The sequence below is a fragment of the Xiphias gladius genome, chromosome 11, assembly GCF_016859285.1.
Source record: "Xiphias gladius isolate SHS-SW01 ecotype Sanya breed wild chromosome 11, ASM1685928v1, whole genome shotgun sequence".
NCBI classification, from domain to species: domain Eukaryota; kingdom Metazoa; phylum Chordata; class Actinopteri; order Istiophoriformes; family Xiphiidae; genus Xiphias; species Xiphias gladius.
In genome coordinates, this window is record NC_053410.1 from 12,173,940 (window position 1) to 12,191,028 (window position 17,089).

Sequence of the window (17,089 nt, forward strand, 5' to 3'; positions counted from 1 at the left end):
TGTGGCATCTAGAAAACCGGCACAGTGTTAACTCAGTAACCTTAAACTTAAATCATGCAGACTTGTGAAGGGTTTCAATCTGTCTGCGTTTTTGGGGTTTAAGTTTCCTTTAGGTTCATTATCATGCAGATGCTACCATATCTAGACAACATGAAGCATTAAATTGCATGATATAGGTGACCATATTATCAGTATTGCTACTTCAGCATGTAAAATAAATGATGGTATGCCTCCAATTTATCTCCGAAACCTGTTGGGGTCCGAAACACCAAGTGAACCACTTCCAGGACTCCATTATGCTGTTCAGGTCAGTTGGTGCTGTGGTCTAACTGCAGTCACCTGGAGACACGGGCTTTCGCTTTAAAAGCGAATAGATAGTGCAATTATTTGGGCTTCCTAGAACTTAAAAAAAAAAAAAAGGAGGAGATCTCAGAACCGAATCAACCTGGCTGCGCTTCTTTTAATGTGCCACGGGGAGCCTGTGAATAGAGTGAGTGAAGGGGGACGCTTCACCTCCCGCATGGCGCCACTGCTCACACTCGCAGGGGGAAGTTGCTGCATGCCAGTCGCGTTCTCCAGTAAACGCTGTAATTGATATGCATATGAGGCGAGATACAAGAAGTCAACTAATAGGAAATGCAGCTGTCGACGCTCAGCCACTGAACGGAGACACTCATTAAGGTGTCCTCACGAAAAAAAATTCAATTAAATAAAAATTAAAAAAAAAAAGACAATTTCTTTAAATCAAGCTCAACTAAACCAACGGCTCGCTGAAAAAAAAGAAAGACAGCCGCAGTCAGCATTAGCCCTTGCGAGGTCCATCAAACCAATAACTACACTTTACAGTCCGCCGCAGGCATTAGCGGGATCTCATCCCCCGAATGATCCAAAGTGAAGGCTGATGCGCTCAGTCAGTGTTTGAAAACTTCACCCTCCAGAGATTAGGAGCGCACATCAGGGCAGAGTTGAGGTGAGCGGCTGCGCCATGCCAATGGATTGCTCATTTCACGGCGGGGAATCGACATGATACGGTGAAAACATATTGGCGAGGCAAGCCTCCCTCAACGAGCTCCTAGTTCGTGGTCAAAAAAAGGAAGACAATTACGCGGTGGGTGCATCGGTGAGGCTGCGCGTGCGTGTCACAACGCACCTGTGGCTAAATAATGCGCGTAAAAATACAACGACAGTCTCCCAGATAACGAAAGAAAACGTCTTACCATGTTCTGGCTCCAGAAGTACTCGACAAAAATCCTTTTAGGCGGGCAACGGAGCCGCGGATACCGGCTGGCAGGGCAGCAGCAGCAGCAGCAGCAGCCTCCTCACACGGGCACATGAGCACTCTACTGCCCCAGTGTCTTCAGCCCGACACGGGGAGAGACAGCAACACAGAGCTGTATCCGGGGTCTAATGCGAGCAAAGTGCATGGAGCAGCCCTGTTCAAGTCTCTCTGTCTCTCTCTCTCACTCACCCACCCACCCTCTATCTCTCTCCCTCTCCCTCTCTCTCTCTCTCTCTCCCCCTCTCTCTGTGGCCATGACGTGCAAAGCAGGTAATCTTATTACACCGGTCAGTAAAGGTGAGCCGGATAAAGCTCCGTTTCCCCACTCCCTCCTCGTATCTGCTAGATATGCACCTGACTCACTCAGGTCTATACCCCCCCCCTGAGACAGATGGATTATATTCAACAGGATATCTAAGGAAAAGAGTCACCAAACTCACTCGTGAAGGTCAAACAAATCCATAACTTATTACATTGTGAGGACTGCAATGCTACTGTCTCATCACGGTAAAGCTGTAGTTTCTGACTGAAGGTCAACAAAAGCCATTAACTGTCAGTTGTCAGTTATTTCAGAGTTAAATCAGTCAGTCTGGTCTGTCTCTTCGATTGGAGTGCAGCTGACAAATAATACCACTGGAGGCAATTAGCTATGAGTCGCCTGTCACTTTTCAACAATCACTGGCCTTTTCTTCCCTCCGGCTTAACCAACAACAACAAAAAAAAAAAAGCCTCCCATCAATATACTCTAATTATCTGCCGTGCTGAATAAGTCCTGACTAAAGGTTGCAGGGAATATTCAATAAAGCAACTTCTACACAAGAGACACAGCTTGGGGTTCTTGTTCACAAAAGACATGACAGCGGTGGTAAAATTTCAGACAATTTTGACAATATAATACACATTTTTCGAACAGCAGATGTGATCCGGTGAGTTACGAGCAACTTTTCATTATCTGTTAGGACTTAAAACTAACGCAGACACCGACAGAGGAAGTTATAATAAACTCAAATTTCATACAAAATGGGAAAATCCCAATATTCAGACCAATATAAATTAAACTGACATTCTTGAATTCAGTTATGAACAGAGTCAAACAGATCGATGGTTTAAATATATATATTTTATGCACAGTGCATACTTAGGCTACAGTAATACTACATTAAAACTGATAAAGCAAGAGAATAGCAAGAAAATATAACCTGCACCACAGGTTTTCTGTCATAGTTTCTATAATGTCTCATAGTAATTTGTAAAATATTTATGGAGAGGTGTGACAGCGTGGATCTGCTGTGGCAGGCAGCTTAGAAAAGGAGGTAGACTCTCTTCATCTCCAAAATGAACAAAGTACTGAATTTCAGGTGCAGTTCTAAAACAACAGCGGCACTTTAAGTTCTGGTTAACCTGCAAAATGTCAGTGGAAGAATGTACAAGAAAGCAACCTTGAGCGGTGAAAGGCGGTGCGGCTGGTAGGTAAGAGATGAGTCAATGAAAGGGCATCTGAGGGCTGAATAACTTGTACAGAGAAGGTTGAGAACCACTGCTCTGAATAACACTACTGACATATATAAGTCTGAGTAGAACGGATGTTCATTCGTGACCTTTGGGAAGAGTAAGAATCTAAACACAAAGGTCTACTTGCTTGCCTTGGGAGCTTTAAACTGTCTCTAAGTCTTCATTGAATGAACTTGCTTAGATTCTCTTCACCATGTACAGTATAGTTCAGGACCATAGGCTCATTAGAGAATGCATCATGTCAGTTTGTGTTCGAGACTGGCAGAGGTAGCAACTACCTTTTCAGAAGAATGTAAGTGTTTTTAAAATTTTAAAGTTTTCTTTAAATTTCATTACTGCTAGGTGATTTGACAAAGACAATGCAGCACATTTTTTAAATGATATAATCAGACCCATTATTAAAACACAAGAAAAGATAATTGCATATTTGGTCTGTCTATCATTCATGGAAATGATAAACTAAAATTTGTATTAAAAAAAAAAAATAGCCTTCTAACTGGCATGCATAGGCCCCGGATGAGCATAAAGAGCTAATCCGGGTTAAGTCATCACTACCTCCACTTGGCCTAGCTTGTTTTTGGTATGAGGAAGGCTCTGAGCAAAAGCTCTCTAATAATCATCCCCTGCCACAGTACTAATTCTCCCTCTCATCTCGTCTCTGTTGCTGCAGAGAAAACGAGGGGCCAGGGTTCAGGAAGGAGTGAAGACACTCCACAGAGACGGGTGATTAAAGGATATGCTGCTCTTGGGGAAAAGTCTCGTTTCAGCGCCCCAATGAAGTCTTCTTAGCTAGAAATCACCAGCCTGACAGCATACATATCCAGTTTGGTGTGTCTGTGTGTGTGCATATTGGTTATGTTTATTAAGGTACTCGTCTGAGCTAGTACTGTATGTCAGTTAAAGGGAAAAGGGATAAGTAAGAAAAAAGCATAACACTAACTGCAGGCACTTGTCTAATAAGGTTTCATAACTACCAATTAACAGGCTTTTCACTCTTCATTATTCATAATATCCCTCTTCAAATGTCTGCAGTATGTGTACCCATCCTTATAATGTTTATATAAAAAGGAGTGTGGAAACAATCTTTTTATGTTAGAAAGGATCGGTTCCTGTGGCCGGAGTGGAACGAGTATTGCATAATTCAACTAAAACTTCCATAGCTTTCTCTCGTTAAAACTAATTATGCATGAACAAAATACTTTTAACCAGGGGCAGCTAAGTTGACTTTGAGGTGCCATGTATTCTTCTGAGAATGCTCCGAGTGGTATCAGTGTTTGTGCTTTTTAACTGTACAACCAGGGAAGCCTGAGGGTCCCTTTATGAATGATGCACGCTGCTTATTTGTATTCAGCTGAGGGTTCAATCACTAAGCAAGCAAGTCTTCTTCAGGGAAAATCATTCCTATTAGTGATGTTGTATTAATACAGCACCTTCAGTCATTTCTTAAAAGCTCAAGAAACTGATTTTGCCTAGCAGATGTAAATTCCTTGCAGTGACAAACAGCAATGGTTTAATTTTTCCCAACGAATGCCTTCTTTTCGCACATTTGGGGGCTGCAGAAAGCGCAGAAAGTGTTCGTTCATTCTTTTTTTTCGGGTGGAAGGTGCATTGTCTACACATTGAATTGGTTTTGGAGGTCATTAAAATATTTGAATATTTGAGTTGTTTTCAAAGAGTGACTGGATTTTTTCAGACTTAGATCGACATTGTTTGGGTAACTGGTCGCACAGCATCTGCAGCATTATTTAACACTTTTCGTTTATTGGAAAAATGTGAGATTCAAACAACCATCCAGTCAACATGGATCTGGAAAGGAAGTGCAGGTGAGCGTTTGCTTTCTTCTTTGGTGAGGAAGAGGCAAGCGATGGTGTGTGCTTCTTTTTGAGCTCTTTGAATCAATGGCACAATAAATCATTCAGAAGCTTGTCTGTAGGAGAGCGTGGTCGTATTTGGATGAGCAGAAAATGAACAATTCCTTATGTGCCTTCTTTCTAACTTCTCTGATATTGCTTTGCCTCTTTAAGGTGAGCTCTTAAAGCATATTGTCAACAAACTCATCAAAGCAGCACCAGTGATGCTACAAGCCTTCTGAGAAAGAAAAATCAAGAGCAAGAAGACAGTGGCACTACAAAAACGCATGCTACATCTTGAATATTGTTTTTCCACTCGGGAAAAATTGAACAATTCTTCTTGTTGAAGCGTCATTTCCCTGGACTGTGTGTATGCACTCAGCTGCTCAGTCTCGAAAGCCTCTGCCTGCGAGTTTGCAGTAGGCAATCCCATGGGACTGGACACATGTATAGAAGTGCACACGCATTTACATACACACATACAGACACACAGTTATCTAAAGCTGCAAAATGGCTGAGAGGCTAAAATCTTAGCCCTGCAATGGAACAGCAAATTGAAACAAGTGTTGTATTTATTCTGTGATTTTACCGGTTTGTGTTGCTAATATAATATCAACAAAAAAATTAGGAAATGCCAAAATTTCATCTCTCTTCTCTCTCTTTGTACAAACTATACTGCACCAAGTACCATGGTTTGGAAGATGAGAGGACAGCTCCCAGATGCACTGATGTGTGACACCATGTGTGAAGAAAATCCAGGGTAAGATGGGGATTGCTTTGCTTTTTGAGCACACCTCGGTGCAATGACACATTCTCTCTCTCCTTGTCCCTTCCTCTCCCAGTACATTTTCTGGAGCTATATGAACTGGACTGCAGTCTGAGCAGCCCCCAAAAGGGCACCACCCCTGTATTCACGCAGAAGGCACCCTCACAACCTGGTAGCAAGAAAATATAGCCATTTAAAAAAAAAAAAAACATTTTACAGCCATAATTTTAGCATTCTGCTCTGCAAAAGGCCCACAACTGAGACCAAAGAGCTCAGACCAACATTTCCACAAAAATTGAATACTTCTGCATACTTGAATAATGAGCTTGTGCGTGTGAGGTCGTTAGTTATCCACTGTTTCGCTGATGTGGGCAGCAGGCAGCCTCCCACACAGACTTAAGTATTTGGTGCTGTCCATGGTGCTGACTGCTTTGTAGCACAAAAACAATGTGCTCTTACTGGTGAGCTTTCTGCCTTGAGTCTACAATAGCACATTAATTATCTCTTAAGCAGTTTATTGTTGTGAATTAGACTGATTTATCGAAGAAAAATAAAAATATCCATGGAATTCCCCTGACAAGTCAATATTCGTACTTGTCAAGCTATTTAAAAGATGGTGGGTACTTAGTTCGGACCGCAGAATTGCCAATAGGTGGGGTCAGATAGCCTCCATGGTTGAGTGAGCCACTCTTAAGGAAAGAAACAAAGACAAAGACACACACAGACAGACACACACACACACACACACACACACACACACACACAAAGTAAACAAAAAAAAAAAGAAATCACAGAGTTCTGCTTAGGACGCTTGTTTCTGTGTCTTCAACTTTGGCTTATTCTGACTGCAAGATTTACACTAGCCCCCACCCGACCCACTATAAAAACTGAAATTGGCTCTGTGCAAATGGAATTGCCGAAGGGAGTTTGAGTTGAATAAGTGTCATGGGACATTCATAGTTTGGCACTGACAGCTTGTGTGATATTGAGAGGTCACAGCAACTGAGACAGTGGGCAAGCAAGAGGGAGTGAGGGATAAAGAGGGAGGGAGGTCACAGAGAGCCAACAAGACAGGGAGTGTGTGTGTAAGAAGGTGAAAAAGGGAGGTTAAAGAAAACAAGTGAACAAGACAAAGAGTAAGAAAAAAAAAAAACATGGACAACAGTGGAGCCTTACAAATAAACCAGTGATAATAGGAGCACAAAAACATCAATACAGGTAATTCTGTCAAATTATATCCTGCCAATTCTAATAAACACTCAGGTGAGTGACACTAAGTTGTAGAAGAAGCTGACCCTGGTTAAAAAGGTTGAAGAGATATTCTAAAAGACTGAGTTCAGAATTAAGTTATTCAGCTGTTATTCCAACCAAAATAAAAGAGTTGAGGGCAGGGCAGCTCAGCTGACTCACAGGTTTAGCACATAATATCCACGGGCTTAAGTCTGCATAGGGGGTGGATTTAAAAATAACTATGACTAATTTGTTCAACACACCATGTTTTGGTGTTTCCCTGCTCCTTATTGAGGTAGGAAATATGCGATAATGTGAATTTACATCCAAGATCTAATGTGACAATGTCCTTTTCAACTGAGTTGAAAGTGCATAATTATGCAAAATATCTAACCTCTCCCAGATTTGAGCCACCGTGCAAGTATTTATAGTGCAGACTTGGAGTCAATTTATATTTTATTGCTGTCTGAGTTTTCTGCATGAGAAACCATCCTTGTTGTGAAAAGGTTTTTAGTGTGGTAAATTCTTGAGTGGTGCAACTGTATGGATAGTCATGCAAAGGTACATCAGGGCAATCATCACAAACAAAAGTGAGCAAAACTACTGCCCACATGCAGCAGTTTCCTTAGCTTTGCAAACTAGCTGTATGTCTTGGGATTTTAAACCTGCAATACATTTTGTTTTGTTTTTTTGGCCAAACGGGGGCCAGTGAAAAACACTGAACAACATTGTCATAGTATCACCCTTTATGTTCATATGGCCAAATTGTTGAAAAATATTTGCAAATTCAGCACTTATGCAGCAACATTAACATTCATTTGGAGTTGTGTTTCTGGCAACATGGCGAATGTTTTGGTTTCCACCTGCTCCTGAGGTAAATATCTGGCTCTTTAGCTGCTAAATGCTCCACTATGTTCATCAGTTAGTCACCTAACTGGACAGGAAGCTTACAGTGGATTAATAAGAGCATTTTCATTGTGAACATCTTCCTCTTGTGGCTCACGTACAAGTAATCATGTGATCCATTGTTAATCTAAAAATTTTGATTATGGCAGCTTTAAGAAATAATTTCCACTAGTAACAGGTAAACTGGTGACAACTGAAAGTAATTACATGATTATTTCTGTAAAACTCTTTGTAATTCTTTCAGTTGCCCTACAGCTGTGTGACAACAGATTTTCATGAGAAATGATGTCTTTGGGATGCTCGCATGGGCATAAAAGCTAAAGGGGCTGGATAATTGGATTACAAGGGGACCAGACCACTAGCACCAAATCTATTACTAGGAATCCCAGAGGCTATAGATACCAACACTGAGGGCGCTAATGAAAATGATCCCTCCTTTTTGTTCACTCCCCTCCTGCCATTTCTTCTCCTCCTCAGAGTATACCGTGGCAACCTGTGGGAGCGAGCTCTTTTGACATCTACCAGAGGTTATTACTTTTATGACCAGGGGCACCCAGACCTCTAGAGACTCCATTAGCACCTAAAAGAGCAGTTGACTTCTTCAACTGGCTAGCAGAGAGTTTCAACTTTTAAACTGGATGGAATCGAATCGAGTGCTTATTATCCATCAAAAGTTGACACTTTGTACAAACTAGGATGTATTAACTGCCGAAGTAAGTGCTTTGAGAGGACACTGATTGGTGCCAGGATTGTATCTGTTCTCACTCAGTGGGAATCAATACATTTTCAAAAACAAGAAAGTGAAGTTGCGTTGTTGTTGGTCCAAAGGGATATTGAAGATAAAGGCCCTTGTTTTGGCCTTCTACAAAAAAAAGAACATTAAATAAATTCTTGTTTAAATTCATGATAATAAAATGACTTCATACTTTATTAAAATTACAGTTTTACAAGATACAGCAAGATACAATTCATGCTGTTTTGCAGTGGACAGGGTGACACAAAAACATGAACTTTTATTTATTTTAAATTGGATGAGTATAGACCTTAAAAGCTGTTAATTGCACCACTTATTCTCCATCGCTAACCCTCTCCCTAATTCTGAGAGTCCTGTTCTCCCTTTATCTCTCTCTCTCATGGATTACCACTGCTCGTGTCTGGCACCACAGATAAGATGCAGCAGATAAAGGACGTAGATGGTATTGGGAGATAAGACTGAGATGGGGCTGAGATAAAGAACTAACAGCAGGTACAGAGAGGATGGGAGAGAAAACAAAAACTATAAAACACCTCCCGTCATTGAAAAATGCCCTACTTGGTATAATGACATCTACATCTCCCTCACTGTTAATGTTCATATGAGACGACCAAAAAAAAAAAAAAAAATGTCTAGTCAAATGGCCCCTGATGGGTCAAAGAAAACGCCAGATTAATTTAATTCAGCCAAATGTGCTTTGCTTACATTGTTCTCTATCTAGACATTATTCAGGCCATTTTATTTCCACCAGCATAATAGCTGTGCCTCTCAGAAGCACACAACTCATCTGAAAATCATTCTATCATTTCCGCCTGCAAACACCTTGTGTGGCAGCTGCAAGTTAACTTCTGTCCTCACTTTGTTCCTGTTTTCTGAGTATAAAAGTGTTGGCGCGTGTGTGTGTATATACATAAGTGTGTAATGAATAATATGTAATTTTATACATTTATAAATGCTTTTGATACAGGTGATCAGACAGTGACAGAGATTGGAACTGAGCTTCATAGCAGCAACACCTAGAATACACTGGAGGCAAAACGGGACCAGAGACAGCTACTGAAGTGCATTCGAATTTGCCCCTAATCATAGCTTTGGGTTTAATAGTGAGGAGTCCATTTTATTACTCTTCAGATACTGTGCCTCATGAATATGCCCTTTCACCATAGGCACACCAGCTTACTGACAAATAGAGAAAGTAAAAACCGACTGGACTTGAAACTCATAACCTGAAACTATATCTTCCTTTTATTTAAAACAAGTGAATGTAATTAGGTTGAATTCTTCTGTGCATGGATATGATACTTGTTTGGTTTACTTGAAAACAAAAAAAGACTGCACACTCCCACTACAGTAAATATGACAAAACATTTAGTCTCACTTTTTAGATCGTTTCATCTCCCTCCCTGTCAGTATGCAGTGAAAATGTCATGCAAGAAGAAATAGCAACGCAGTACTGCAGCAAGTTATTGTTTCAAATATTTTAATTTTATTACTGGGTTTTAATTATTCTTGAGCATCAATATCATTGTCATCCAAAGAATATGGTGTTGGTAGGGTTCTAAAAATAAATAAAACAGTCATGTAAATTATACAAAATATTCTCATTGATGTATCCTAGTTGGTCAGTATCTGCAAACTTATGTGCAGATACTGATGTATTTGTAAAAATGGTCAATAATAGCAACCCTCTGAAAAGCATCCAAGAATGCACATGTTCAACTTTGAGGTGGATGGGCTACAACAGAAATCTGAGGCTGCAGTGGGCACAGGCTCACCAAAACTGGACAGCTGAAGTCTGGAAAAACGTAGCCTGGTCTGATGAATCTGGATTTCTGCTGAGGCACACAGATGGTAGGCTCAGAATTTGGCATCACCAGCTTAAATCGATGGACCCAACTTGCCTTGTGTCATCAGTCGAGGCTGGTGGTGTTGGTAGTGTAATGGTGTGGGGAATGTTTTCTTGGCACACTTTAGGCCCCTTACTGCCAGTCAGTCATTGTTTTGGTGCCACAGTCTGTCTATCGGAGTATTATTGCTGACCATGTGCTTCCATTTGTGGCCACAATTTACCATCTTCTAGTGGCTACTTCCAATAAAATAATGCACCATGTCACAAAGCAAAAGTTGGTTTCACGAACATGACAATGAATTCAGTGTATTTCAAAAGGCCTCCCCAGTCACCAGATCTGAATTCCAGTGGAACACCTTTGGGATGTGGTAGAATGGGAGATTGGCAGCCTAAATGTGCAGCTGACAAATCTGCAGAAATGATGTGAGTAAATCATGTCAACAAGGATCAGAATCTCAAAAGGAATGTTTCCAACATCTTGTGGAATCCATGCCATGAAGAACTGAGGCCATTTTGAGGGCAAAGCAAGGCCCTAACAAGTATTAGTATTGTGTTCCTAATAAAGTGCTCAGTGAGCATACAATTTTGATGCGAAAATGGGAAAATTGTGTGTGCATAAATTTTGCACATGAACAATGGACACTGAGGCCAAATTAAACTTCTTTGTGTTCTAATTCATTTTCTTTTTGTGCATCTGGTCAGCAAAGGACCAGGCTTTGGCAGCCATGTTGATGTGCTTTTTATTTTTCTTAGGGAAAGAAAAATAAAACATCAAGTTCACCTATATTCAGTAGACCGTGAGAGAATGGTGAGTTTTACCAAGTGGCAGTGTGTTTCAAGAAGGATCATAATGGTTTTTTGCAGGACCATGAAACCTCTTTCCTGTTCCTATCATTCACTTCTATCTGGCAGCGTTGTTGTTCTGGGTGACCTCAGACTGTCTTGGTCACTCAGATAATTCACAGAACATGTGGATTTGGTATGTTGACAAAACGACAAACTCATGCAATTTCCTTCCCCTCGACCTCATAACATCATTTAAACGGACACAGATATAACTGGTAAAACATTCATTTCTGATTAAGAAATTTCATAAAGAAATTACAAAATTACAAATATTTTTCCAGCGCACAAATGTAGGTCTTTCATGTGCAAGCCATACAGACACAATGATTTAACTATATGCTTGGTTTTGTACAAATACCTTGCACATAAATTCAGACAGTAATATAAACTAGATAAGTATGACCTGACAAACCGTTCATAACTTCTTAACAGCAGAGTATGGTGATCATCTCTCACCACAGCACATCAGTTTAACTGCTTCACCACACTCCATCACAAAAATGGACACACAGTAGCAGTTTATTAATTTAAACAAACTTTCAGTATTTAGTTTTATTCAATTCAAACGAAAGATCGACACGCGACAACTGACAATGAAAGTGTTACTGGCCTCTTCCCACAGCCAAAGTCTCTTCACTTCCCTTCCACACGCCATCAAAACTTCAGAACGATTTAAACCTAAGATACAGTGCTGCTTCTCAGTGACACGTAAAAGAAATACAGAATAAAACTGAACTGAAAGGCTCTAAGCACTGACATTTCTGAATACACTGGTATGACTGTTTTCACTGCAAACACAAAAAGACATTATTCTGGATAATTTCATCCCGTTGTGTGCTCTGTACCCTCACACCACTTGAGTTGTATGTTTCCTGAACCTGTCAAAACCAACTTCAAGGTGAACTGCAGGTCAAGATAGTACAGGCATCAGCACGCACGCACGCACACACACACGCACAGACCGACAGAAGAAAAAGGCCAAGTTGTCACACAGCACAGCCCCCTTCAATTGCTGTTTGTGTTCTGCCTACTTGAAACTTCAAGTGAGTGAAACAACAGTCATTAACTTACCGCAGTTTTTAACATCCAATTAAAAGGAATGTGAGGCAGAGGAAACTTTGCACTGATTACTATTTGGTCAGGGAGATATATTCAGGGCTTGAGTGAGGAAGGAGATTATATTAGTGTTACAGTAAAGCTGAAGAAGTGCACTGCATTGGACTCTCTCTCAAAGACACGCTTTTCTCTCTCTTCTATTCTGATAGAAATCCCATGAAGAGGCATGGACTGTTTCAAAAGACAACAATGACAGATGTAATGCCCACTGAGATGAGCAGGATGAAGGCAGTGTATTTGGTTCAGCTGTGGCTCTGAAATAAATAGTAGCTTTACTGTCTATTCTTAAATGTAGTTCAGGCATATACTGTATTAGTCCTTCAATTAGGACCATTGAGCTGAAGGGACTAAGGCAAACTCAGTCTTGATTTCACTGACTTATACATGTTTCCTTGCACATCCAATCTTTTATCTTGAGCCCCATCTTAGCAACATGTGAGCCTGATGTCTGTGCTTGACCAAACATGCTATCTATGAGTACAACCACCTGAACCCTATCAACTCGCCTTTACGCTCCAACCACTCAGCGTATATCCTGTATGCTGTGGTACATGCCATGGTTCCTGCACCACTGCCTCTTTATTTATCCCATCTCTCTTCTCCCTCCTCCTCGTTCTTCAACTCACACACCAACTCTGAACCTCTCACTCAGTATGTGGATTAAAAAAAAAAATCTGCGTGCATAGTTTTTTTTTTTGCATGTGTGTGCGCGCTTGTGTGTGTCAGGAGAAAAATAAGAAACCTGAATTAATTACAGTAGGACAGATGTCATGTCCAGCTCTGCTTCTTGGGCCATGTTTTATTTGTTCCATGTTTTCATCTTGCAATTCCTGTTTTATTTTGTGCTTTTTAACCTTTTTTCCCTTTCATTTCAGATCCCCAGTTCTTGCCCTCATGTTTCTCCCCACACTGTGATTGGCTGCCGTGCCCCTAATATGTTGCACCTGTGTCTCATTGTCTCCTCTCTCCTTGTGTATTTAGTTTCTGTGCTCCCATACCTCTGTGCCAGTTTGTCTTCGTTCTCAGTGGTAGGCGTTTCAGCAATTTCCCAGTGTTAGTATTCTCCATGTGACTATGTTCTTGTTTTTTGACCTCGCCTTTGCCTAGCCTAAAGACTGACTTTTTTGGAACACAATTTTGTGTCTGAGTTGTGCCTTTGAGTCCCTGTCTTATGGTATCAGCTTGATAGTACAAACTGCCCACGAACTATTTCTCTGCAAGCTGCCATCCTCAAGGAAGTAATCAACACCAAGAGCAACTTACCGCCATCTACCATGGAACTAGAGAGCTCGATGTTCGCCACGAAGGCGTCCAGTTATCCATCTGCAGCCAAGTAAGTTTTATCAATGACTAGATGCACCAGCTCCTGGCTCACTTAAATTCCCTGGGTTCCTTGATCCATAACCTGTTCTCAACTTCTGCTCCTCCTCCCATGGTGGAGTCTAATCCAGCTCGTGCTCCGCTGATTCAGTCTCCATTGTCTCCTCACCTGACTGGAGAGGTCTTCTGGTGACACCGACAACTGCCAGTCGTTCCAGTTGCAGTGTAGACTACATTTCGAGATGCAGGCTGCAGCCTTTCCCATCCATTGAGCCAAGGTAGCTTACATAATCACCCCCTGCCTGTTTCAAGGAACCCATGTAGCTGGGACATGACAGGTTAACACCGGAAGAGCAACAATGTCATCTCCAAAAGGGTCTGTGCATGTACTGCGCTCAACATGGACACTTCATGGCTTAATGTCCAGTAAAACACTTGGCTTGCCAGTGAAGATGGCGGCTCTGTTGAGCCATACAAATTCCTCTCATTCCCCCTCTCGACCTCTAACTCAGTTACTTCAACTCACCTTGTGTCACAAAGTTTTAGTGGACGCTGAGGCTGACGAGAGCTTTATGAATTGGGGTTTAGCTAAGGCTGAAACTGAAACTTCCTCTGCTAAAACCCCTAGAGGCCAACACCTTGGATGTATGGCTATTGTGCTGAGTCACACACCGCACTCAACCTATTAAAATCATCATGGTCAAGGGACACACTGAATCACTCAGATACCAACCCTGCAAATTCCCCCCTGCATACTGGGGCTTCCCTGGCTATCTTTACATAACCCACAGATAAACTCGGCTACTGCAATTATAACGGGCTGCAGAGAGTAATGTTCATTGCATTGTCTGTCTTCTCCGTGTTCCCAGGAGACACCCTGTGCCTCAGTTCCACCACCTTCACTGAACAAACTTACCTAAGGTACTCATTCTCTGCTCCTGAACAAGAGGCCATGGATAAATACATCTCATCCATCCTGAAAGCTGGAATCATCTGTCCTTCCTCCTCTCCTGTAGGAGCAGGGTCCTTCTTCATTTATATGAAGGACAAGGTCTCTCAGCCCATGTATCAACTACTAAGAACTGAATGACAACATAAACAGTTACCCCCTCCCTCTCATTTCTTCTGATTTTGAAGTGTTACATGGAGCTAAGCTCTTTACAAAACTTGACTTAAGGAATACCTACCATTTACTCAGAATAAGGGAGGGGAATGAATAGAAAACTGCCTTCAACACGCCTAGCGGCCATTACACGTACCTCATAATGCCGTTTGCACTCACCTATGCCCCAGCTGCGTTTAAGGCCTTTGTCAATGACATGCTCTGGGACATGCTCAAAAAAAACACGTCTTTGGATGACATCCTCCTCTTCTCCCCAGATGACCATACTCACGTGCAACATGTACGGCAAGTCATGTAGCGCCTCCTCTATCATCAGCTCTTAGTCAAAGCAGAAAATGTGAGTCTCTGTCGCTCAGAACAGCATCCAAATGGATCCCAATAAGGTTAGTGCTGTGGCAGCTTGAGCCGCACCCCTGCATGCATTATCCTCTGCTAATGTCAAATTTCAGTGGTCTCCCCAAGCAGACCAGGCCTTCCAGAGGCTCAAGAAGAGCTTCACCTCTGCTCCCATCCTCACTCTTCCTTATCCCTGACTCATGGTAGAAGTGCAAGCTTTGGACATTGGAGTGGGAGCGGTTCCCTCCCAATGTTCACCTGAGGACAACAGGCTAAATCCCTGTGCCTTCCTCTCCCAGAAACTGTCCATTGGAGAGAGGAATTATGATGTGGGCAACAGGAGCTACTGGGGGGTAAGGTGCCTAGGGAGGAGTGGTTTTACAGGGTAGAGGGGGGGCGGAACAACAATTCTGAAACTTTAATGTTTTTCTTTTATGTAGAGATGCATTCAGATTGTAGAAAGTGCCACTGGGATTTTGAAAGGTTATTTCAGTCTTTCCAGTTTAGGAGGATTGTCTTTTTAGCGATGGTTAAGCAGACCAGTGTGGGTTCAACTGAGGAAAAGATCTCCTAGCAGACCATACAGACGGGGAGACTGGAATAATGTGAACTATGACCTAGGACAGTGTATGTGTAATGTTTGTCCTGAATGTTTGAATGGGTGGGCAGAGTTAGTTGGCATGAAGGTAATCATCCGTAGTCTTTAATGTGTACAGTGTGTACAGGTGTTATCGTCTGAGTCACTTTTTTTGTAGATTATATGGGATGAGGTGAACTCAGTGTAGAATTTTGTATTGATTAAGTTGCAGTTTTGGGACATTGAGATGTTGTTGATGTGACTGTGCATCCAGGAGTTGATGTCTATGGTAACAGCCAGATCTTTTTCCAAATACCAGACCAGGTGTGGAAGTTTGCCTGATTTTATTAGATGTTTCTACATTTTTGAAAATGGTTATTTCTGAGTGGATATGGGTTTGAGTTGTTTGAAAAATGGGGGTTTATAAGAAGTTGTTACCACAGATATCATTTCTATTTTAGTGTCTCGCAGAGTATGAGTGAGCCGTGATAAAATAGATTTTGCAAATGTGTAATTTCTACTTTTTTCCATCAACTTAGTGTTAATGGTTTTATTTTTTTATCAGAAAGGTCACATTGTGCAAAATTGGGATAAACCATTTGAAGATATGGGATGTCCAGTGATTTGGTTGGATTTCCACCAAGCTGCAGTTATGTTTTTAAATTGACTGGGTAAGGAACGGGAGGTCTGATATTGATAGTTCTTGGCAGTCAGTATTGTTCTGTATCCAACCAGGGGTTCTGTGATTGTTGATTCTTTTTTAGCCACTTGGGTATATATTGAAGATGATTTGCTAGGTGGTCTCTTGGTTTCTGCAGCATGGATCATTTGATTTGTGGTTTGTTATGTTTTCAGTAGAATATAGTTAAGATGAAATCTAAAGTGTTAAACCCATTGTGATGTAGGTTGGACTGGGGTCATAGAAAAAACATTTTGGGTAGTTAGGTCATTTTTACTACAAGGGCAAGTTGTTTCAGCGGGTTAGGTCTTCCATTTTTTTATTTATTTTGGTAACAGTGCATAATTCAGAAGGAAAAGTTCTGACATCTTGGTGGAAACATTGATACCAAGGTATTTAATGTCACCTATTATTGTCCAAGGGAGTTTTCTCGCCACAGCTTTCTAGAATTCTTCGCAGAGTGGTAGAATTTTAGATCGAGACCAATTTATGGAATAATCAGAAATTCGTGAATAAAGATATGAGACTGAAGACTTCTGGCAGGGCTGTTTTTAAGAGTTCTGTTAAGTATAAAAAGATGTCAACCATATATAAGCTAATTTTGTGATAAATGATCTTTTTGTATACCTGTTATACAAATGTTTTGACAAATGGCAGCTGCAAGAGGCTGAGTGAAAATGGAGAGTGGACATCCTCGTTTTGTTCCCCCCTGTAGTATGAAGTGTTGCGAGGTGTGATAGTTGGTTATAACTGATGCTGTTGGGGAGTTGGAGAGAATTTTAATCCACTGAGTGAATGACTCCCCCAAAACCAAATCTCTTGATAGTAGCAAAAACAAACGTCCAGTTGACTTTACCAAAGGCCTTTTCTGCATCCAATGATTAAATTATAATGTTAAGGTGGTTTGTCTGGAGTAGATAGAGGAGGTTGACTAGTCAGTGTACGT

At 41.3% G+C, this 17,089-nt stretch overlaps 1 protein-coding gene and 1 long non-coding RNA gene across 9 annotated transcripts in view; one reads left to right on the forward strand and one right to left on the reverse strand.

Annotated features, from left to right (window-relative positions):
- The window catches only part of LOC120796251 (protocadherin-15-like), a 202,379-nt gene that overhangs the window by 157,386 nt on the left and 27,904 nt on the right, over positions 1–17,089 (reverse strand). The window contains exon 1 of one of the 8 annotated variants that reach the window (XM_040138833.1): positions 14,345–14,377. The exons of 6 other annotated variants lie outside the window; for them this stretch is intronic. The gene's annotated coding sequence lies outside the window, so the exon portion shown is untranslated. Of the gene's footprint in view, positions 1–1,217; positions 1,319–14,344; positions 14,378–17,089 lie in introns of those variants that run through there. One more of the 8 variants, XM_040138832.1, reaches the window with a different exon arrangement.
- On the forward strand, positions 13,129–16,674 carry LOC120796252. The gene is made up of 2 exons (XR_005708354.1): positions 13,129–13,441; positions 13,560–16,674. It is a non-coding gene; the product is annotated as an uncharacterized LOC120796252 (long non-coding RNA).